The sequence below is a fragment of the Ahaetulla prasina genome, chromosome 3 (assembly GCF_028640845.1).
Source record: "Ahaetulla prasina isolate Xishuangbanna chromosome 3, ASM2864084v1, whole genome shotgun sequence".
NCBI lineage: Eukaryota > Metazoa > Chordata > Lepidosauria > Squamata > Colubridae > Ahaetulla > Ahaetulla prasina.
Genome location: NC_080541.1, coordinates 42,318,808 through 42,341,936, shown reverse-complemented (window position 1 = coordinate 42,341,936; position 23,129 = coordinate 42,318,808). Strand labels below are relative to the sequence as shown.

At 38.0% G+C, this 23,129-nt stretch overlaps 1 protein-coding gene and 1 long non-coding RNA gene across 5 annotated transcripts in view; one reads left to right on the top strand and one right to left on the bottom strand.

Moving 5' to 3' along the window:
* Window positions 1-23,129, bottom strand: part of LOC131195681 (uncharacterized) — a 117,975-nt gene that overhangs the window by 74,296 nt on the left and 20,550 nt on the right. Inside the window, exon 3 of the long non-coding RNA XR_009154526.1 lies at window positions 21,574-21,702. This is a non-coding gene — a long non-coding RNA (uncharacterized LOC131195681). The remainder of the gene's footprint in view (window positions 1-21,573; window positions 21,703-23,129) is intronic.
* Window positions 1-23,129, top strand: part of KCNB2 (potassium voltage-gated channel subfamily B member 2) — a 209,794-nt gene that overhangs the window by 177,492 nt on the left and 9,173 nt on the right. The gene's annotated exons all lie outside the window — the stretch shown is intronic.

The following is a 23,129-nucleotide window of genomic DNA, read 5'->3' as shown; positions in this document are numbered from 1 at the left end:
TCTCTGCTACCATTGTGTAACTGTTTGGATTTTGCAGTTCAGACATCCTAATCTTGATGTTAAAGAACAGATGTTTTCTTGCAAGTAGTTTTCCTTTATAGAAAACTTATGTTATTTTCTTATTTTAAGAAATATACATATTTTGTTTGCACTTAGAGAAGTATATCCCATGTTTCTCTGAAATACACATAATGCATCCTGGTTCATACATTCATCCATTTGTTGCAAAAGGAAATCAACAAAATTCCCCATTCTTATGTGGCTGTACGGCTTAATTGCAGAGAATATTAGAAGCTGAACTCAGACGGTGTCCATGGTAGTCAGATTATGTTCTGGTTTTTTCTCTTTGCCAGACAGAGTTGATTGTCACCATTATTCTGATCAACTCTTCATATAAAATGTAAATGATACACCCAGAGGCTTCTTTTTCATAAGTACTTTTAAAAAGTATTTATTTAAAAAATACATACCATCAGTACCTAGTTTTGCATTTATTGGGAAGAAACTGGTCTCTAATGTGTAATGGTATGTGGGAATGATCTTGGAAAACATGGCAAAGATATAGTGCCTAGGAAACAGGCAGATAAGAAGGAAGGTAGCCCACAAATGCATAGTGGTTAGAGCAGTGGTTCTCAACCTTTATAATGCTGCGACCCCTTTAATACAATTCCCCACGATGTGGCGACCCCAACTGTAAAATTATTTTCATTTTGAATTTATCGCGCCTGAAGCCGTATTGGCTAGCGATCTGAACTGCTTGCGATTGCCTTGAGGACGGAGGCATTAAAGCGGAGACTCCTCCCCTATTAAATTTATCACGCCTGAAGCCAGATTAGGCTAGCGATTGGGAGTGATTGCAGCTGGCTTGAGAGGGAGACATCAGAGCAAAGATTTCTCTCTTTTTTAATTCATCGCGCCTGAAGCCGAATTCGGCTAGCGATTTGAAGAGCCTGCAGCTGGCTTGTGGAGTCAATCATTGGAGCGTGATTCTTCGACTCGCAAGTATACTTCCCATATTTCCGATGGTCTTAGGCGACCCCTGGAAAATTGTCATTCGACCCCCAACAGGGTCGCGACCCACAGGTTGAGAACCGCTGGGTTAGAGCTTAGAGGCTCAGGAGGGACCCACCCTAGGTTATCAAGCTGCAATTGTAATAGCAAGAGAATTGTGAAAAAAGGAACTGAACATAGGCTGAGAATACAGAATACAGAATAACAGTTGGAAGGGACCTTGGAGGTCTTCAAGTCCAACCATCTGCTCAGGCAGGAAATCCTATACCATTTCAGACAAATATTTGTTCAATCACTTCTTAAAACTTCCAGTATTGGAGCATTCACAACTTCTGGAGGCAACTTGGTCCACTGATTAATTATTCTAACTGTCAGGGAATTTCTCCTTAATTCTAGGTTGCTTCTCTACTTGATTAGTTTCCATTCATTGCTTCTTATCCTGCCTTCAGGTGCTTTGGAGAATAGCTTGACTCCCTCTTCTTTGTGGCAGCCCCTGAGATATTGGAACAATGCTATCATGTCACCTCTAGGCCTTCTTTTCATTAAACTAGACATATCCAATTCCAGCAACCATTCTTTATATGTTTTATCCTTCAAACTCAACATCTTTTTTACATTGTGGTGACCAAAGCTGGATGCAATATTCCAAGTGTGGTCTTACCGAAGCATTATAAAGTGGTATTAATACTTCACATGATCTTCATTCTATCCCTCTGTTAATGCTACAAACATAAGCATATAGAATAGAATAGAATAGAATAGAATAGAATAGAATAGAATAGAATAGAATAGAATAGAATAGAATAGAGAGTTTGAAGGGACTTTGGAGATCTTCTAGTCCGAACCAGGGGTGAAATGCTTCTGGTTTGGACTGGATCGCCCAATCCAATAGCAATGGCAGCAGGTAGTTCAGAGAACCAGTAGCAAAAATCCCTGGCCCTCCCCATGCCCAGCTGAGCCATGCAATCATCAGAGGGTGTTTTTTTTTTACTTTTAAAAGCATTTTTTCTTTGGCCAAAAAAATGCTTTTAAAAGTAAAAAAAAAAGCCTCTGATGATTGTGCGGTTCAGCTGGGATCGTCAGAGGCAAAAAGAATGCTTTTAAAAGAAAAGAAAAAGCCTCTGACAATCAGGCAACTCAGCTGGGATCATCAGAGGAACCTTTTAAAAGCATTTTTTTACAACCTCTTCGGCCGAAGAGGTTTTTTTTTTTAATTTGAATTTAATAATAATAATAATAATAATAATAATAATAATAATAATAATAATAATAATAATAATAATAATATTTTAATTTTTATACCGCCCTTCTCCCGAAGGACTCAGGGCGGTGAACAGCCAAGTAAAAACAATACAATATATTACAATAAAAACTATTTAAAAAACTTATTCAATGTGGCCTAAATTTAAATATAAAATACATAATATAAAATAACCCCATTTAAAAATGAATTAAAAACCCTTATCAAGCCAGTCCTGCTCGGAAGAATAGGTACGTCTTCAGCTCGCGGCGAAAAGTCCGGAGGTCAGGAAGTTGTCGAAGTCCTGGGGGAAGCTCGTTCCAGAGGGTAGGTGCCCCCACAGAGAAGGCTCTCCCCCTGGGGGTCGCCAGCCGACACTGTTTGGCTGACGGCACCCTGAGGAGACGCTCTCTATGGGAGCGTACCGGTCGGTGGGAGGCATGTGGTAGCAGAAGGTGGTCCCGAAGATATCCCGGTCCTATGCCATGGAGCGCTTTAAAGGTGATAACCAACACCTTGAAGTACACCCGGAAGACACAGGTAGCCAGTGCAGCCTGCGCAGGATTGGTGTTATATGGGATCCACGAGTGGCTCCCTCTGGACTAACTGAAGCCTCCGGGTGCTCCTCAAGGGGAGCCCCATGTAGAGAGCATTGCAGTAGTCCAGGCGAGAAGTGACGAGGGCGTGCATAAGGCATCTCAGTCTAGAAAGGGGCGCAACTGGCGCACCAGGTGAACCTGGTAAAAAGCTAAATTTATATCCCGCCCTTCTCCGAAGACTCAGGGCTGCTTATAATGTGTTAAGCAATAGTCTTCATCCATTTGTATATTATGTACAAAGTCAACTTTTTATTGCCCCCAACAATCTGGGTCCTCATTTTACCTACCTTATAAAGGATGGAAGACTAAGTCAACCTTGGGCCTGGTGGGACTTGAACTTGCAGTAATTGCAAGCAGCTGTGTTTATAACAGACAGACTTAGTCTGCTGAGCCACCAGAGGCCAGAGGTTGTAGAAAAAATGCTTTTAAAAGTAAAAAAAAAAGTTGGCCATACCCACCCAGTCACATTACACACACCCCACCACCAAGCCACGTGCACAAAACTGGTAGTAACAAATTTTACATATCATCACTGGTCCAAATCCTCTGCTTAGGCAGTAAACCCTATAGTATACCATTTCAGACAAATGGTTATCCAATCTCTTCTTAAAAACTTATAGTGCTGGAGCATTTACAACTTCTGGAGACAAATTGTTCCATTGATTAATTGTTCTAACTGTCAGGGAATTTCTCCATAGTTCTAGGTTCCTCCTCTCCTTGATTAGTTTCCACCCATTGCTGCTTGTCCTGCCCTCAGGTGCTTTGGAGAATAGGTTGACTTCCTCTTCTTTGTTGCAGCCTCTGAGATATTAGAAGACTGCTTTATAGACAGCATGCATTTTCAAATTTGTTAGGGTCAGAAGCCTGGCTTGGCTGCAAATATCTGTCCATATAAATTTCCTGTTTGCAACAGTTTGCATACTGTATAATTTTAAACCATAATTAAGAGTTACAAAATAAATAGAAATGAGACTCTTCAAAACACTGGATTCATGTACTTCCCTTCTTTCTCTTCTTCCATACAATCAGGAGGAGAAGAAAAGCCAGAATTTGGTTTTTGGTTTAGTAAATGTTTGGTTAATTGCTATATGAAGACCAAATATATTCAAAATAAATTCTTCTCCATAAGAATATATACATTTTGACCTATAGGATATATACCATTATATTCACGTGTGATGACATGCCAGAATTGAGGATTATAAAAGTCAAATCAAGTTTATAAGTCAAAGGGATTTTACTTGGGCTTCTCTCTCCTTGCAGAAGGAATATTAAAATATAAATTGCACTTCATCTAGCAATCCCAATGTTGTCCTAGGATAGAAAGGACTGGGAGGTATAGTGTAACCACATCTGGAATTGTTGGCCCAAAGCTGCTGTGGCTGGGAGAGCAGTCAAGGGGCTTCATTAGCTAATTATAGATTTCTTTGCAGGTGCCAGAGTCCAGGTAGTGTTATTTTGACAGGACAACCTGGTATGTCCAAGCAGAAAGTCAAACTTGAGAGACCAGGCAGGCACAAAAGAAGCGTATATGAAAATGAATGGGATGGCTTCAGTAAGCAAAATAAATTTTCCCAACATTGAATATCTATCCTGTGCACAGGCATAGCTTTGTACAGGACCATATGATATATGTTAGAAGCAGGGGTGAAATCCAGCAGGTTCTGATAGGTTCTAGAGAACCGGTAGTGGAAATTTTAAGCAGCTTGGAGAACCGGTAGCGGAAATTTTGATTTCAGAGAACTGGCAAATACCACCTCTGACTGGCCCCAGTGGGGTGGAAATGAAGATTTTGCAATATCCTTCCCCCAGGAGTGGGGAGGGAATGGGGATTTTGCAGCATCCTTCCCATGGAGTGGGGTGGGAATGGAGATTTTGCAGTATCCTTCCCCTGCCACGTCCACCAAGCCATGCCCACCAAGCCACACCACGCCTACCAAGCCACGCCCACAGAACCGATAGTAAAATAATTTGGATTTCACCACTGGTTAGAAGGCTATCTTTATTAGAAAAAAAACATAATACACCAACACTTGTCTATTTTAAATCTTTTTTAAAAATCATTATAGGTTCAATTATATTTTCAATTTACTAAAAACAAAGATGAATTATTTAAAAGACATATTTATTGTTGGTTTTTTTCTTTGAAAAATGACTTCATTTGTGGGTTTTTGCCAAAGTCTTTGACTTCCTGCCCTGAAATTCTTTCCTGCACACCAGGACTAACTATCAGTAACTGAGTATCTAGTGTTTACACAATGGGCTTAATATATTGATTGTAAAGTGTTTTTAAATTTTGCAGCTCTCTAATAAAATTATGAAAGTGGAAATAACAGCTCAACTTTGGATTTGATTCTCTAGAGGGTTGTTGTTGTTTTTTGCCTTGTTACTCCTAAACTAAATGATATTGTACAATATATTATTGTATCTTAACTTTATCAGGACTTGCTTATGGTCATTCATCCTCTGGTTACTTTCCATTTGAATTACTACAATGCACTTTACATTAGGCTATCTTTGAAGCCCTTAGGAAAGTCAGCTGATCCTGAAAGCAGCAGCTCCTACAGTAAGGTTTGGCCATGTAACACCTTTGTTGCTGAACTGTACTGGCTTCCAGATTCTTTGTAGGTGCAAATCTAATTGCTGGTCATCATCTTTAAAGTTCTACATGGCACAAGGTCAGATTATCTGCAGAACCACCTTTTCCTAAGGACCAGTCATACCAGGTCAGATAGGGTGGGCAAATTCCTAATCCCTTCCTCTAAATATTCTTCCTATAGAAAGCTAAGAAGTGTGCGTTTTCATGACAACCCTTGCCTTATGGAATGTTCTTGCCCTCTGAAGTTTGGCAGGCTTCTACCCTCTTAGCCTTCCATCAAGCTTTGAAGATCTGGATCTTTCCCAAAATGCTGGGGTAAGATTGGATAATAGCACATTAGGAGGCAGAGTTGGTTCCAGGACTTGGTTGTGTTCATTGTTTTTAATGTTTTAATATTCTAATCTGTTCAGTTTTACAGTTTTAATATGGTTTTATGTGTTATTTTAACTCTTAATTGGGAACTGCCTGGAGTTGGTGGGCTATATAAATATTTTAAGTAATACATTATTCCTAACTTTTTCTTAAAAGAGAAGGCTAGATAATATCCTGTTTAGTGTTCTATGGGTGGAACTCTGAAGGCGGCTTTCATCTGAGATAATAACACTTAAAATACAATTTCAAGACCTTGGACTTGGCCAGATATTCCCCTTTATAGTATTAGTCATTAACTGGAATGGACAAACAACAGAGAGGGCAAGGGCACACCTGAGCAGGTCTTCTCTTAGGGCACACTAGTCTCAATGCCCTAGAATTATCATTCTTTCAAAGGTTACAATACAGTATTTAGAAAGATGGACAGTGCTGCGGTGCAGGCTAACCCTCATACAATGGGACTGTAGTGCGTGTTGTGTTAGTTGCGAAGTTGTGTCCGACCCATCACGACCCCATGGACAACGTGCTTCCAGGCCTTCCTATCCTCTACCATCCTCTGGAGTCCATTTAAGCTCACGCCTGCTGCTTCAGTGACTCCATCCAGCCACCTCATACTCTGTCATCCCTTTCTTCTTTTGCCCTCAATCTTTCTGAGCATTAGGCTCTTCTCCAGTGAGTCCTTCCTTCTCATTAACATAACATAACAACAGAGTTGGAAGGGACCTTGGAGGCCTTCTAGTCCAACCCCCTGCCCAGGCAGGAAACCCTACACCATCTCAGTCAGATGGTTATCCAACATTTTCTTAAAAATTTCCAGTGTTGGAGCATTCACAACTTCTGAAGGCAAGTCGTTCCACTTATTAATTGTTCTGACTGTCAGGAAATTTCTCCTTAGTTCTAAGTTGCTTCTTTCTTTGATCAGTTTCCACTAGGTGGCCAACGTATTTCAGTTTCCATTAGGTGGCCAACGTATTTCAGTTTCATCTTCATGATCTGCCCTTCTAAAGAGCAGTCAGAGTTGATCACCTCTAGGACTGACTTGTTTATTCACCTTGCAGTTCAAGGGACTCGCAGGAGTCTTCTCCAGCACCATAGTTCAAAGGCCTCAATTCTTTGGCACTCAGCCTTTCTTATAGTCCAACTTTCACAGCCATACATTGCAACTGGGAAAACCATAGCCTTGACTATACGCACTTTTGTTAGCAGGGTGACGTCTCTGCTTTTGTAGCGTATAGATGTACATTACATGACAATTTAGAAGCCTTCATAGTCATTTTATAGGTTACATGGTTCACATGTTTACTTATCTATTTAATAAGATACTTTAGTCATTTATGAGGTGTATCCATGAGTGACATGCAGCATATATTCAAATTTCAAATGTTTTCTGGCTTTGGCCTGCTTAGTGACTCAGTCAATCCCACTGAGACTTTTGAATGGATGTGCAGTGCTTTTGATGGAACTCCAAAGGGAGCAAAGAGATTTAAAAGTGTGTTCCATTCAGAACAGAGCTTGAAATGCCATATTGGTTTGAATGAAGATTACATAGCTAATTACAAAGACCGCTTTGTAAAAATGGATTGGACTTATCTGTGTTTTTAGAAGGCAGCAGAAGGTTCAATTGAAGAGGTGAGGGTGATACATATAAGGGAAATGGACCATTGTGAAAGATTCTCTGCTTTAGCATTAAGGAAATAGTACGGGACCACAGATTACATTGCAGCAATAACAGCTGCATTGGAATAAGGGGTAAAAAGAAATTGGAATCGTAGGAAGAAAGAGAAAATGGATGGCACAGAGTTAGATAAGCAAGAGAAAGAAGAGAGAAAAGGGGGGAGTTGAGCCTAGTTCCACCCACCACTTGGCTCCCAATAGACTTTTCTTATGCTTTATCAGTGATTCATTCTTTCAAAAAAAAGGAGGGGGGCAGTCCTGCCTTTGCATTCAGCTTTTGAGTTAAAGGACCATTTTATATTCTGTTTCATTTTCCTCTCAGAGTTCTTTGTTGTTAAAATCTGTGCAGTGCAAGGAAATCAAATTCTATATTTAAGGCTTTTTCCCCCAGCTTTGCATCTAGCTACATAGATTTAAAATAGAGCTGTATTGATGTTCACAAACTGATCCAACCAGACAACTCAGTTGCTTAGCCTTTGAAGGACTGTCAGTGGGAGACAGCACTAAGGATAGTATAAGCAAAGAGGGATTCGTCTTTTCTAAATCTGACTTTGTTTTCATACATATAAGACTCTGGAATACTGTTACTTCTGGAAGATCTTTTTTGTAAAAAAAATAAAAAAATCACGTACTAAGACACCTAGATATTTGTTTATTTCTTGGCTCGAACCATTGTAATTTTCCAGTTCAAAGCAATAAAATATGTTATGATAGGTTCATTAATTCAGCCAAGGATGTCAGTGGATAAATGGTCAAAAAAATCATGATGGAAGATGTGTACCCACATTTATTTATTTATTTATTTATTTATTTACTTATTTATTTATTTATTTATTTATTTACTTATTTATTTTATTTTATTTTATTTTATTTGTCATAACAGCATACATAAGCATAAGCATGAAGCAACAGTAGGACAGGAACGGTAGGCACGTTTGTGCTCTTATGCACGCCTCTTATAGACCTCTTAGGAAAGAGGTAAGGTCAATAGTAGACAGTTTTTGATTGAAGCTTTGGGGACTTTGAGAAGAGACCACAGAGTCAGGTAGTGTATTCCAAGCATTAACAACTCTGTTACTGAAGTCATATTTTCTGCAATCAAGATTGGAGCGGTTGACATTAAGCTTAAATCTATTGTTTGCTTTTGTATTGTTGTGATTGACGCTGAAGTAGTCTTCAACAGGAAGGACATTGCAATAGATGATTCTATGAGTTAAACACAGGTCCTGTCGGAGGCGGCGGAGTTCTAAGTTTTCTAAACCCAGGATTTCAAGTCTGGTGGCATAAGGTATTTTGTTGTATTCAGAGTGGAGAACTCTTCTTGTAAAATATTTCTGGACACGTTCAATTGTGTTGATGCCTGAAATGTGGTATGGGTTCCAGACAGGCGAGCTGTATTCAAGAATTGGTCTAGCAAATGTTTTTTAAGCTCTGGTTAGTAATATAGTGTTTGTGGAGAAGAAGCTACGTAAGATTAGGTGTACAACTCTTAATGCCTTTTTTGTGATGTAGTTGCAGTGGGCTTTGGCACTTAGGTCATTGGATATGAAGACTCCAAGGTCTTTGATAGGGTGGGGGTCATCTGTAAGATAATGTCCATTGAGTTTGTATTTAGTGTTTAGATTCTTGGAAAAATGTGTAAGACAGAGCATTTGCTGGTTGAGATTTGGAGTTGCCAGGTTTTAGACCATTCTGACACAAAGTCAAGGTCTTTTTGAAGGATAGCTGTATTGTTGGTAGTGTTAAATAGTTTGACATTGTCAACAAAGAGAACACAATTACTTTTAATATGGTCGCAGAGATCATTAATGTATAATATGAAGAGTGTTGGTCCAAGAACACTGCCTTGGAGAATGCCACTATTGACAGGAACAGGATTTGATAGGGCACTGCCTATTTTGACCACTTGTTGTCTGTTTGACAGAAACGCTGTTATCCAGTTGTGGAGGTGTCTGGAGATGCCATAGGATTTTAGTTTGAGGAGAAGTTTGTCGTGTACCACTGAGTCAAAAGCTTTACAGAAGTCTATGCAAATTGCATCTCTTGTTTTGCCTTGATCAAAATTAGTAGTCCATATATTTTTGCAGTGAAGAAGTTGTAAATTACATGATAATTTTTTTCTGAAACCAAATTGTTTATTAGAGATTAGGTTGTTTATTTCTAGGTGGAGGGTAATGTATTGGTTGATGATGGATTCCATAACTTTACAGGTAACGCAGCATAGAGAGATTGGTCTGTAATTTTCAACTAAGCTGTGGTCTCTTTTTTTGAAGACAGGGATGACCATGGCTAGTGACCAAAGTTTGGGAAGGGAACCGGTCGTGAAGGCTTTTTCAAAGGTTATGCTTAGGGATTCTGCTATATAAATGGAAAGCTTTTTTAAGAAGTATGCACATAGTCCATCAGGTCCTATAGATAGGGATGGTTTTAAATTGCGAAGAGCTTTTTCAACATTTTCTTTAGTGAAATCTATATGTGTTAGGTCATTGTTGGTGTGGTTGGGAAATTTCGGGTTTGAGCCATTGCTGTTGACATAGACTGAGCCGAAGAATGTGTTAAAAAGGTTTTGTTGTGACCCAGGTTCCTGGACCCGGACTCCTGGACTCGGATGATTCAGAAAGTGAGGGAGAAGACCTGGCAAGGCCTGCTTCTCTTGGGCCCTCTCCCTCCCTGGCACCCACCCAAAGGGAGGAGGAGGGGCCGGCAAGGCCTGATTCTCCCGGGCCTTCTTCTGATTTGGCAACGCCCCAAGAACAGTTTTGGAGTGATGCAAGACTGCGCAGACGTGACTGGCATGCGCAGCAGAGGGAGCGTTGGGACAAAGCCAAAGAATGATGGTCATGCAGTGACATCTGCAGAGACTATAAAAAGGAGGCGGAACTTCCTGGTTTTTTGTCTTGGACAAAGCAGTGTATTTGCACGGGCAAACTGTATCAATGGAGGGAAGAATATATTCATGAGTAATTCTGGCCTTATCTATAATTTCCTTGTTATCTCCAGAGACTTGGCAGGCCCGTGGGTAGATGTGGCCAGAACATTTATCTATGTAATTAAATTAGAAAAGAAGGCCTTTGACTGATTCTTTGTTGGGAGTATTGGGGGAGGGAAACAGAACAGGTTTGCTTTAACTGTTTCATCATTATTTTCTTTGCTGTTAGATTCTTTTAGTGGTGGGATGGATCTCGAGACATTAAGTTTGTTATTCACAAAATTATAAAAAGCATGACTGGAATTTGTGCGCAGAAGGTCTTCTTCTTGCTTAATGTGATAATTTGTGCATTCAATTTTTATTTGGTTGCATATATCTCTGTAGCAGTTTTTGAAATTTGCTAAATGCCCCTTTTTGTTTTTTCTCCAAAGGGATTTTTTTTTTTTTTGGGATGACTGAAATCCAAATCCATGACTGAAATCCTCACTGTTTTTGTTGTAATAGAAGCATGTCTTCATGAATGTGTGTAATATAGGAAAGCACTTCTTTTTAGTCTGTTTTAGATAATACTACATCTTAATATTACAGTATATTGTATATGTTCAGTTGCACAGAAGATGCACCAATGAGGAAAGAAGTGCCAATAACAACAGGTAGTCCCCAACTTCCCCAATGACTTACAACAGCACTAAAAAAATGACATTCAACCAGTCCTCACACTTATGACCAATGCAGCACCCTGATGGCCACATGATCAAAATTCAGATGCTTGGCAGCAACCATGTTTTTACAGTGGTTGCAGCATCCTGAGGTCATGTAATTCATCATTTATGACCTTCCCAGTCAGCTTCTGACAAAAGTCAAATGGGGAAGCTGGAGTCACTTAATAACTGTGTGATTCATTTAGTAACCATGGCAAAAAGGATCCTAAAATTAGATGTGACTCACTTAACTTAGTTTGCTTAGGAACAAAATTCTGGTCCCAAGTATGGTTGTAAGTCAAAGACTACCTGCATATCAGATTATGTATCAATATTCTAATGGTTAAGGCATCAGGCTAAAAACAGGAGACTGTGAGTTCCAGGCTGACTTTGTCTAATTCCCTTGTTGCCTATCTTGGTACAAAGCCATCTGCTTTTCTTGCATCTCCACGTGCGTCATGCAGCCGTTGAGTCCACTGTCAGCTCTTCTGCCATAGATTGATCCTTTGGACAAAGCTACTTACTTGCTGCTTTGAAGTCAGGATTTTAAGAGTACTAGAAATAGGGAAGATGATGTGCTTGAGCCTGGCTTTGGGGGGGAGGGGGCAAGAACCTGCACAAGCTGACGTAAATGCTATAGTGCTAGATTGTGACAATTCCAATTTTTCTGAGCAAGTCAAGATTTACAGAAACATCTTACTAGGAAAGACAATGTAGAGTATGCAGAAACCACACAGGCCTGAGAGGAAACAAATGCAGTAGCCTAATGCAATAAAACAGGAGAAGATAAAGAGTGTGAGAGAAGTCTTGTTGCACTATTAGCCGTTATCCCGCTGCAAAGCAATATATTACACATTGTCTGAACTGTACCTGCTCAGCCCATCTAATTATTCAGAGTCAAATTTATGATTTATGCTGGTGTTGCTCGGTACTTGCGCAAGATTGCTCTTTCCAGTTTCTCTGTAGTCTGCATAGAGAAATGAATTCTTATTTTATGGTAACGCACCAGATTTTTGGTTAAATTATGTTTTTACTGCCTTCCTGGGATGTGTGTACATGTGAGGAGTGAGAGCAAACAAGAAGAAGAGAGGCATGACATTTCATTTTAAGCACAGTCATCTAAGTATTTAATTGAAAAAAACTATTCCAGAATTTTTAAATAACATGTGAGTGAAAAGTAAATACAAATACTTCTTTTATTATACTGATCCATGTTTGAAAAAAAAATTAACGAAAGGGAATAAAAGCAGCTTGAAGAAACACTTCAAGAAAGAAAAAAGCAGCATAAAGAAATCATTTTATTGTGCTTTCTCCACACAATCGGAAGCCCTGTTGTCTCAACTCTTCTACTTGATGAAGAGAGATCTCTTAGTATACAATAAGGGCTTCAAAATGAATAGACTCTGCCTAGATGGATAGGTGCTGCTCTAATATTATTTAGATCAGGGGTCTCCAACCTTGGCAACTTTAAGCCTGACGGACTCAACTTCCAGAATTCTGGGAGTTGAAGTCCACTAGGCTTAAGGTTGCCAAGGTTGGAGACCCCTGATTTAGATGGAGATGAAAATGATCCCTATGAGGGTGAAGCTCATTCTCCGAGCTTGTGGGTTGGTTTCTAAACATTTTGTTACCAGGCTAGGTAACACCTTCAGCAGAGTTTAGGGAATGTCAGTGTCAATGTTCTTCTGTTTATAAGAATGATCCCTATTCAGTATTTATTTACTTACTAATATTTGTTTTTCATGCCAACCTACAAAATGTCTGTAAGAAAAACAATAACATAAATAAAATCAATGAAATGGATAGTGAAAACCAATAAAAAAACAACAATTTAAGTAATACATATCAGCTTTGTAGAATGCTAGTGCATTTATGTATAGATTTTGGAATAAAAGCAAACAACATGGCTTTTGAATGCAGTATTTGTTTAAATAATAACACTGCAGAAAGGTTGTTACTTTATATTCTGTACTTCTGAACACATGTGGTTGGTTGCTCTAGAAAACAGGGAGTTTAAGACTAACAAAACCACTTTGAACAATCTGGATAGAGATAGATAGCAGTAGAGAGTTCAAGTTTTTTTTTAAACAACTATTTATTTCAAAAGTGTACATGGCCACCTATCTTAATCAGTTTGAAGCCAGTTCAGAACCAGTTTGGTCTAGTGATTAAGGCACCAGGCTAGAAAGCAGAAGACCATGAGTTCAAGTACTACCTTAGCCATGAACGCCAGCTGAGTGCCTTTGGACTGAGTGAATACTCTCTCTCAGCCCAACCCACATGACAGGGTTGTTGCTGAGGATATGTTTGCCACCTTAAGTTATTTATAAAAATAATAAAGGCAGGATACAGTTAAATAACATCAAATGAACCTAAGAACTCTAGGCAGCTAACAAAACTCATCCATAAAATAACACCGTATAAAAGCCATAGAATCTCCTTAGACATATAAAAGCCATAAGACAACAAATACTTTAAAATAGCAGAGGCTCCATCTTTACTTCTAGAAGGCTTTAATTAGTGGGAAGGATCATGAAACTAAAAGACAGATGGTAGAATGCAAAATCTCAAAGATCCTATCCATTTGCTCAGGAGTAACAGTTTCAAACTTTCCCCAGATTACCAAGGAAGACCATACTTCTGTCAATTCCATAGGACCTTCATAGTCAAAATTTGGTTCCAAGGAAATCTGAATGACAATTGTGCACTGTCAGATTTACTCTTTGTTTCCTCTGGTAATGCTCTAGACATTTCTTGTGCTGTTTCATCTTTGAATTCCTAAAAGAACAAAGAAGTCCTCTGGATCCATGAACTCAGAGAATCCACCCAGACACAATTTTATCCAAAGCTGCCATCATTCCAAGGTCTCAGCTAAGCCAAAACTTTGTTACAGAATTCCAGGTCTGCTCCAAGTTCCCTCTGATACCCTGTCTGGCATCTGGAATGGATAAAATTGGTCTTTCCTTCCTGCAGTGAGAGGCAACTGCTGAAAACTCCAGGTCCACCAAATAGTAATCTGCTCATGTCAAGGGACTGGTAACAACATCCTCCACCTTCAGTTCGTATCACCATTGTCCAGATCTAATATCCTTCTCCCTCTATTCTCTTCCCCCTCCACAAACTGTAAATTGGACCATTGCTCAAGTCCATGTTTCCCATGGTGGCCATGAATTTCTAGGCTGATTTTGATTCAGCCTAGAAAAGGCAAGTTGAACACCCGCCCCCCCCTGACTTAAGTCTGAAAACATTCACTTCCAGCACAACATCAAGCAGTTTGGGGAGACAGGAAGAGAGCCAGCGAGGGAGATAGCTACAGTAGCAGCAACTCTATTTCTTCCCTAAGACCAGTGGTGAAATCCAAATTTTTTTACTACTGGTTCTGTGGGCGTGGCTTGGTGGGCGTGGTGTGGCTTGGTGGGCGTGGCTTGGTGGGCATGGCAGGGGAAGAGTACTGCAAAATCTTCATTCCCACCCCACTCCAAGGGAAGGATACTGCAAAATCTCCATTCCCACCCCACTCTGGGGCCAGCCAGAGATGGTATTTGCTGGTTCTCCGAACTGCTCAAAATTTCCACTACCGGTTCTCCAGAACCTGTCAGAACCTGCTGGATTTCACCCCTGCTTAAGACCCTCTCTGCTGTTATTTAGAAACCATTCTGAGTTTTGCAACTTGAATCAGATAGATGTAAGGAAGATATACTATATGGATATCTTAGACCAATTTAGCAGACCTCCTTTTGTGTTCTTTAATCATTTTTCCTAAAGATCAGCTTTTCTTACCCCTTTCATGACTAATTGGGCATTTTCAAAGGGAAGAAAGAAATTCTGGATAGTTAACATCATTTCTACTTGTGATCAAGTTTGTTTTCACAAACTCTCATTCAACCTTTAAATGATGCTGCTTCAGAACAACAGATAAATAGTAAAGCATTGTTCTCCCGTTTGTATAATGTGTATAGTTTTATCACAGTGCTTCAGAAATATTCTGTTAAAGATTGCAATAAATTGCTTCCTTTCCCCCCCCCATAAAGGGGCACTCCATATAAAGTAGTAGATCCTGTAGGGTCACTGGTATCAAAAGTGAAACTGAGGGGACTTGTTTGAATGTATAAGAAACATTGTAATTAGTCAATAGATACTAGGACTTAAAAAAGAAATAGAGCCACACTCAGCAATATGCCTTAAAACAAAACATGGGGAATGATTCGGCTCCTGGTTTGAAGAAATCCTGTTCTTTCCATCCTTTGACAGACCTTTCATGCTCACATAGTAGTGAACAGGGCTTTTTTCCCTCTGTCTTGCACTAGTGTTGCAAAGCAATTATCAACAGTTGATTCATCCCTTATCATGTTTCTTTAATAACACTTCTGGGGTGAAGTAAAGTTGAACTCAGGGAAAATGAAAATGATGGTGTCTCATTCATTGCCTGATATTTTATAAGATCTACCCCAAAAAGAAAGAATGCTTAGAGACCGGGTGTATTTTAATTGGGTTCTTCTAGACTTTGCCCTACCATAAAATTTTGATAAGCATTTTCATTTCATCGACATTTCTACTGATTGTTTTATGTGATGAATTTATTTTCACAGTTCAGGACTGCCTGTTTTTTTAATTAAAAGCTTATTGGATTGTAAAAGACAATGTACTAAATGATTTTTCTTTGAAATCATTTTGCTTTTCCTCATTGACTTACCTATGAACAAATTCTATTGAAGTCCCTGAAGCTTAAATTCTATTCAGATATAAATAACTGCTGAATACAATGCAGTTATAAAATGTAATTGTAATGATGTATTACATTGAGATCAGTCTTTTGTACCATGCTAGCTGGGGAATTCTTGAAGTCTACACATCTTAAAGCTGATAAATTTGAAAAAACACTTATTGAAATCCAGGCTTATGCCATAATATATAAGGTGAGGAACGTCTGAGACTTTTAAGTGATGTATATCAAAAGTAACAGAAGCTGGTTGCAGAAAAGTAGCAAAAGAAAGTTACCGTACTTTTCGGAGTATAAGATGCTCTGGACTATAAGACGCACCTACCTTTTTGGGGAGAAAAACAAGAAAAAAAATCTGCCTTTCAGCAATTTGCCTCCTTGCAGCAAACAGGCAATAGGTAATGGTAATCCCTGCAATCTGAAACAGCTGAGGGTCGGGAGGCCAATCCAACTGACAATCAGCTGCTTGTGCTAATCAGGTTGTGCTGAAGCTGAAACAGGCTGTTTGCTACAAGGTGGTAAATTGCTGGGAGGCAGAGGCCAAAGGATATAACCCAAATTTTCACCCTCTTTTGGGGGGGGGGAGTGTATCTTATATGCTGAAAAATATGGTAATTATTGAGTATGGGTAGGGAACCTGGCATACTCAAAGTTGTAGTTCAGGAACTGATTACATTTTCCAGAATCCGTCATATTGGCCACACCAATTATAACTTCTCCGTGTTAGTAACATTTGGAAGGGCATGATGCAAGCCAAAATTTGTGAATTGAAAGATTTACCATCCTGTCCCTTATTTATTCGAATGATTAAACCTGGGTCTACCATTAAGGGCTTTATCATTATAAAGTGTCATTTCTGATGACGCTTGTTATTCAATGCAGGTTATTTCCCAGCTCAGCAGTTAAAGATACTGAGTTGTCAGCTGGAAAGCTGACAGCCCAGGTTCGAAACCCAAGTACCATACACCAGGGTGAGCTCCCATTCTTTGCCCCGGCTCTTTCCCACCTAGAAATTTGTAAACATACAAATGCAAGTAGATTAGACACTTTGGGAGGAACATAACAGTATTCAGTGCACCTTTGGCATATAATCATGCTGGCCATAGGACCATAGAAAATGTCTTCAGACAATGCTGATTCCCTCAGCCAAGAAATGGAGATGAACACCATGCCCTAGAGCCAGACATGACTGGAAGAGAAATCTTTACTTCTACTTTTGCAAACAAGCAAAAAAATTCAATTATATTCAGGTGAATGGTAGCCACAACTATTGTTACTCAAAGAAGATAGGAAGAATACACCATATTAGTTTAGCTGAGCATCCTGCAGCATCTACCACTTAACAAGTGCATAGTTTAGTCTAAAGAGAGATTTTCTGTGCCTATAATGATAAGTAGAAACAATAAGAAGTGTAAACAAAACTCAATAACACAAAATCAGGTAAGTCTTTAGTGGCTGCAGTCACAGGTCATTATTATATTTTATGGTTATAAGGGTAGAAGAATCCAAGTAATATGCAGAGAGCCCATTAAAGTAACAATGCAGAGATGTCAGCCAACAACTAACTGTCAAGCTATTAAAACAGAAACTAGGGAGGAAGGAAGGAAGGAAGGAAGGAAGGAAGGAAGGAAGGAAGGAATTTTACTGGGAATCAGGATAGCAACAGAAATACAAGTTGCTCAACCTTAGAATAGAATAGAATAGAATAGAATAGAATAGAATAGAATAGAATAGAATAGAATAGAATAGAATAGAATAGATTTTTTTTTATTGGCCAAGTGTGATTGGACACACAAGGAATTTGTCTTGGTGCATATGCTCTCAGTGTACATAAAAGAAAAGATATGTTCATCAAGGTACAACATTTACAACACAATTGATGGTCAATATATCAATATAAATCATAATGGTTGCCAGCAACAAGTTATAGTCATACAGTCATAAATGGAAAGAGATTGGTGATGGGAACTATGAGAGGATTAATAGTAGTGCAGATTCAGTAAATAGTTTGACAGTGTTGATGGAACTATTTGTTTAGCAGAGTGATGGCCTTCGGGAAAAAACTGTTCTTGTGTCTAGTTGTTCTCGTGTGCAGTGCTCTATAGCGTCGTTTTGAGGGTAGGAGTTGAAACAGTTTATGTCCAGGATGCGAGGGGTCTGTAAATATTTTCACGGCCCTCTTCTTGATTTGTGCAGTATACAGGTCCTCAATGGAAGGCAGGTTGGTAGCAATTATTTTTTATGCAGTTCTAATTATCCTCTGAAGTCTGTGTTTTTCTTGTTGGGTTGCAGAACCGAACCAGACAGTTATAGAGGTGCAAATGACAGACTCAATAATTCCTCTGTAGAACTGAATCAGCAGCTCCTTGGGCAGTTTGAGCTTACTGAGTTGGCGCAGAAAGAACATTCTTTGTTGTCCTTTTTTAATGATGTTTTTGATGTTAGCTGTCCATTTTAGATCTTGCGATATGATAGAACCTAGAATTTTGAAGGTTTCTACTGTTGATACTGTGTTGTCTAGTATTGTGAGAGGTGGAAGTATGGAAGGGTTTCTCCTAAAGTCTACCACCATTTCTACGGTTTTGAGTGTGTTCAGTTCCAGATTGTTTTGGTTGCACCACAAGGCTAGTCGTTCGACTCTCGTCTATATGCGGATTCGTCATTGTCTCGAATGAGACCAATCACTGTTGTGTCATCTGCGAACTTCAGTAGCTTAACAGATGGATCATTGGAGATGCAGTCATTGGTATACAGAGAGAAGAGAAGTGGGGAGAGCACACAGCCTTGGGGGGCCCCTGTGCTAATTGTACAGGTATTTGATGTGATCTTGCTTAGCTTCACCTGCTGCTTCCTGTTTGTTAGGAAGCTTGTGATCCACTTACAAGTCTGTTCCGGTACCTGTAGCTGGTTTAGCTTAGTTAGAAGAATGTCAGGAACTAAAGTCTACAAAAAGGACCCTTGCATAGGTCCTTGGAGACTCAAGATGTTGTAGGATGTAGTGCAGAGCCATATTAACAGCATCATCTGTTGATCTATTTGCTCGGTATGCAAATTGCAAGGGGTCTAACAGTGGATCTGTGATGGTTTTCAAGTAGGAAAGCACTAGCCTTTCAAAGGTTTTCATGACTACAGATGTTAAAGCAACTGGTCTGTAGTCATTCTGTAGTCATAAAGAAAACCTTGTTTTCTTTAGTTTATTTAATATTTTTATTGCAATAGTAAAAACTAATACATACCAAACTTAAAAAAGAAAAGACTAGTAAGAAAGAATAAACAGTATAAGAAAAAAGAAGAATATGATAAAAAGAAAAAAGTTGTTTTCCACCCTCATTATAAGTATACAAATTAGTACCTCTTCCCCCCATAAGGTTGCAGATATATCTTCATCCCTTATCCCATCCCTTATCTATAAGCAAATTTATAAAACATCAAATTTTTAATTCTGGTATCAGCAAAAGTCTGTAATTTTTTGTCAGAACTTTACAGACAAATGTCTTATTTTAAACTTGATCAAATAAACCAACTTTATATTCCTTCCTTTACTTTTAACAGTCGCAATATTTAGCTCATTCAAATATTGTTGTAGCATCTAATTTCACTCTTCTAGCACAATTCTTCAAGAGTTTAATAAGCCTCTTTTATAGATCCAATAGACAATATTTACAGAGTCATTCCAGGTTTGCCACTGGTATTTCCCTTTTAATTTTTAAAACTTCAGCCGGAATATCCAAATCAGCCGGAATTTTCCAAATCATTCTTTTGGCCTGTCATTTGTAATTCTACTTTAGAAACTCTTTCTTTCTCATGTCAAAGAAAATTTGCTCCTCATCTGTCATTTCCTCATTAACATCTTTTGGATGTAATCTATCCATAGAATCAGATATCATTACTGACACTGTTGATAATGGTATTTTTGGCTCCATCATCAAAAGATGTCCTTTAATACTTCCACATTATATGTCATTTTGTAAGCTCCTTATACAATTATACAATAACTGGCACTACATGGCACTAAAAAGAAGCTTCTATTGTTTTCCCTTCTACTTAGATTCTTTAGTTCCATCTAGTGTCCAGTTTCTAAAATCATAAATATGCTTATCTTTGTTATGAGCCAAAATAGCCAAAATAATTCTAATAATATCACAAGAAGCTATTAATTTTTTATATTAATTCCAAAATCTCATAGTAAAAGACAATATTCCAAATTTAACTGGACTTTTAATACAATTGTAACTTTATTAGATAAAAATTTTATTTAGTTTTTGTTGTTTATTTAATGTTCTTTAAGCTCTTAAGCTTGCAATTAATCTTACTTTTGTCTAGAATTGAAACTACCAAAACTCACCAGGCAACTTTTCAAACTTATCATCCCAAATGATACCTAATGCTTTTAAGATGGTAATAAGCAACTTTCTAAAGTCTTTAGAAAATGAGACTTATGCTAAAACACATTATTTTCAAACATGAGGTTGTAGTGTGCATTATTCATATTACATTTTCCAATGTAGTCACTTCAATCAGAATAAAGCTGGAAGGGACCTTGGAGGTCTCCTAGCCCAACCCCCTGCTGAAGCAGGAGACCCTGTACCATTTCAGATAGGCCCTTGATCATCTTAGTTGCTCTTTTTTGCACTTTTTCCAAAGTTTCAACATCTTTTTTGTAATGTGGTGACCAAAACTGTGTTCAGGATTCCAGGTATAGTCTTACTTAGGATTTATAAAGTACTACTAATACTTCACATGATTTTGATTCCATGCCTCTGTTTATACAATCAAGGATTATATTAATTGTTTTGTCTGCCACCGCACACTGCTGGTTTATGCTTAAACGATCTTCCACTAGGACTCCAAGGTCCCTCTCACAGTTAGTCTTTTTGAGCCAGGTTTCCTCTAATCTTTACTTGTATCTTTAGTTTTTCCTGCCTCGGTGTAAAACCTTGCTTTTCTCCACATTAAATGTAATGTTGTTGGATACGGCCCATTGTTCAAGTCTGTTAAGGTCTTTTTAGATCCTGAACTTGTCTTCTGGAGTGTTGGCTATTCCTGGCAGCTCAGTGTCATCTGCAATTAGTCATAGAATATTTAGATTTATAGGGGATGGGAGACAGTAAGAGATGTTTCTGAAATAAAGTATTTTGAAATTATTAGAGATGTGGGACTCTGGCACAGAATTCAACAAAGAATCCTTGGAGCAAAGACAAGCATATAAGTATTGATAGAAAGGCTTTTTTTTAAAGGAAAAATGTTTTTTCCTAGGGAGAAGAGAGAAAGAAATGCATTATTATAATTGCTATCTTTCCAATGGCAGCTGCTGTCATGAATACCACGATGGTAGAGTAGAGACATCTTCTGGTTAAAATGGGAAAAACTTCCTTGGAAATAATTCATGAGAATTCTAAGAATTTTTGTGTGAGATCATTTTTGTATGGTAACAAATAATACTGGAAGAAGATTCCATTATTTTCAAAAAGTGCAACATGAAAATATGGTTCTAATATATTGGTTTTCTATGTTTAATTGAGTTGTTTTCATATATTTTGTATTCCAGACTTAAACCACATGGCACATTTGCTAACAAGAACTTCATTGCATGCAACAATATTTTCCCCACAACTGTTCTAGAGCACTTTCCATGGCTCATAACTAATAGTTTTAGAAACTAATTATTCATGGTTTTGTAAAGGTTTACCACTGCAAATACACAGATATTCAATTTATTCAATCCTACCTTTGAATGAATCATATTGTCTTCATTCTTCTGTATATGTGCATAGAATTGAGGCTTTTTACAGTGGAATGAGGCTTTGAAATTAGCCTTAGTATTGCCAGGCAACTAAGGAATCAGTCAAGGATAAATCTGAAAAATAATGATAGTTTGAAGCCATCGTATATTCAATATGTATTTTTTTTTAATTTTATTTTGTCACAACAGTATACATAAGCATAAGCATGAAAATAACTATAAGCATATATATGAGCATAAGTATGTAATAACTATATTAATTGGATATAATGAAAAGAAACAATAGGACAGGAACGGTAGGCACGTTTGTGCTCTTATGCACGCCCCTTATAGACCTCTTAGGAATGGGGTGAGGTCACTAGTAGAGTTTTTGGTTAAAGCTTTGGGGATTTTGAGAAGAGACCACAGAGTCAGGTAGTGTGTTCCAAGTATTAATAACTCTGTTACAGAAGTCATATTTTCTGCAATCAAGATTGAAATGTTGTTGAACAAGAAAACCTGCTGACAGATAATGATAGCTATTGTTATGGGAGAAGGTCCATTTTTGTTCTATTATGCTTTTGTCAAACTTAACAATAGTTAGAGATTTTAAAAAGACCTTTGGTTTATGATGCCTTAAACTACATTGAAAATGTAAAACTAGAAGCATTCAAATTCTCTGATTCAAGTGGTAAAAATAAGGCCCAACTAATAATATTCAGTGTTTTTAAGCCAGTGTTTTTAATGGATAGGATGCAGTAAGTTTTTAATTTTTAACGTTTTTAAAAATATATGTTGATGCAGATGTTTAACCACACAATCATTATTTTACAGACTATGGCCATTTTGCACCATACTCAATAAGTTATTTAGAATAATTGTTCCTAGGTTTCCATAAAATCGTGTGTGTGTTTGTGTGTGTGTGTATGTGTGCGTGTGTGTATAAAATATAGTGTACATCTGAGCCTATTTTTGTATTTTACCTGGAGAAAACCCATTCATAACTCTCATCTTCTTACTTTTCAACAAGTATGCTGATGTAGTTTTTAATGAAGTTATTAAAAACATAAGTTCATAAAATCATATACAGTAATTGCTAAATTTTAAGTTCCACTAAGTACTAACATTAAGTCCATGGGGAATATTCAGCACTACAATTGTGGACAGCTCAATGAAACATCTGTGCAGTTTTTCTTTTCAGCATTAATACTGAACTTTGCACCTTACATTTTTGTCATTACTTTTCATGTTAAATTAAAAAAATTAAAATTTGGCATGTAGCCTACAACATTTGATGGCCATTCCTTAAAAATAATTATTTTGGTTTGTGGCAATTTTGTATTTTAAAAGGTCGTATCTTTTAATATACCTACTGAGATTATATTAGAATGGTGCAGAATTCAGAATGATTCATAGCCAGCCTTCATTAAAGTGATGTTCTTTGAATCTTATACTTCCACTTCTGTCCAATGTAGCCAAGTACACAAAACAAGTTTCCAGGCTTTCCCAAAACTGGCTCTCTACTTGCTTTTGAAAGATAAAGCTTTAGTTAGAATGTTTAC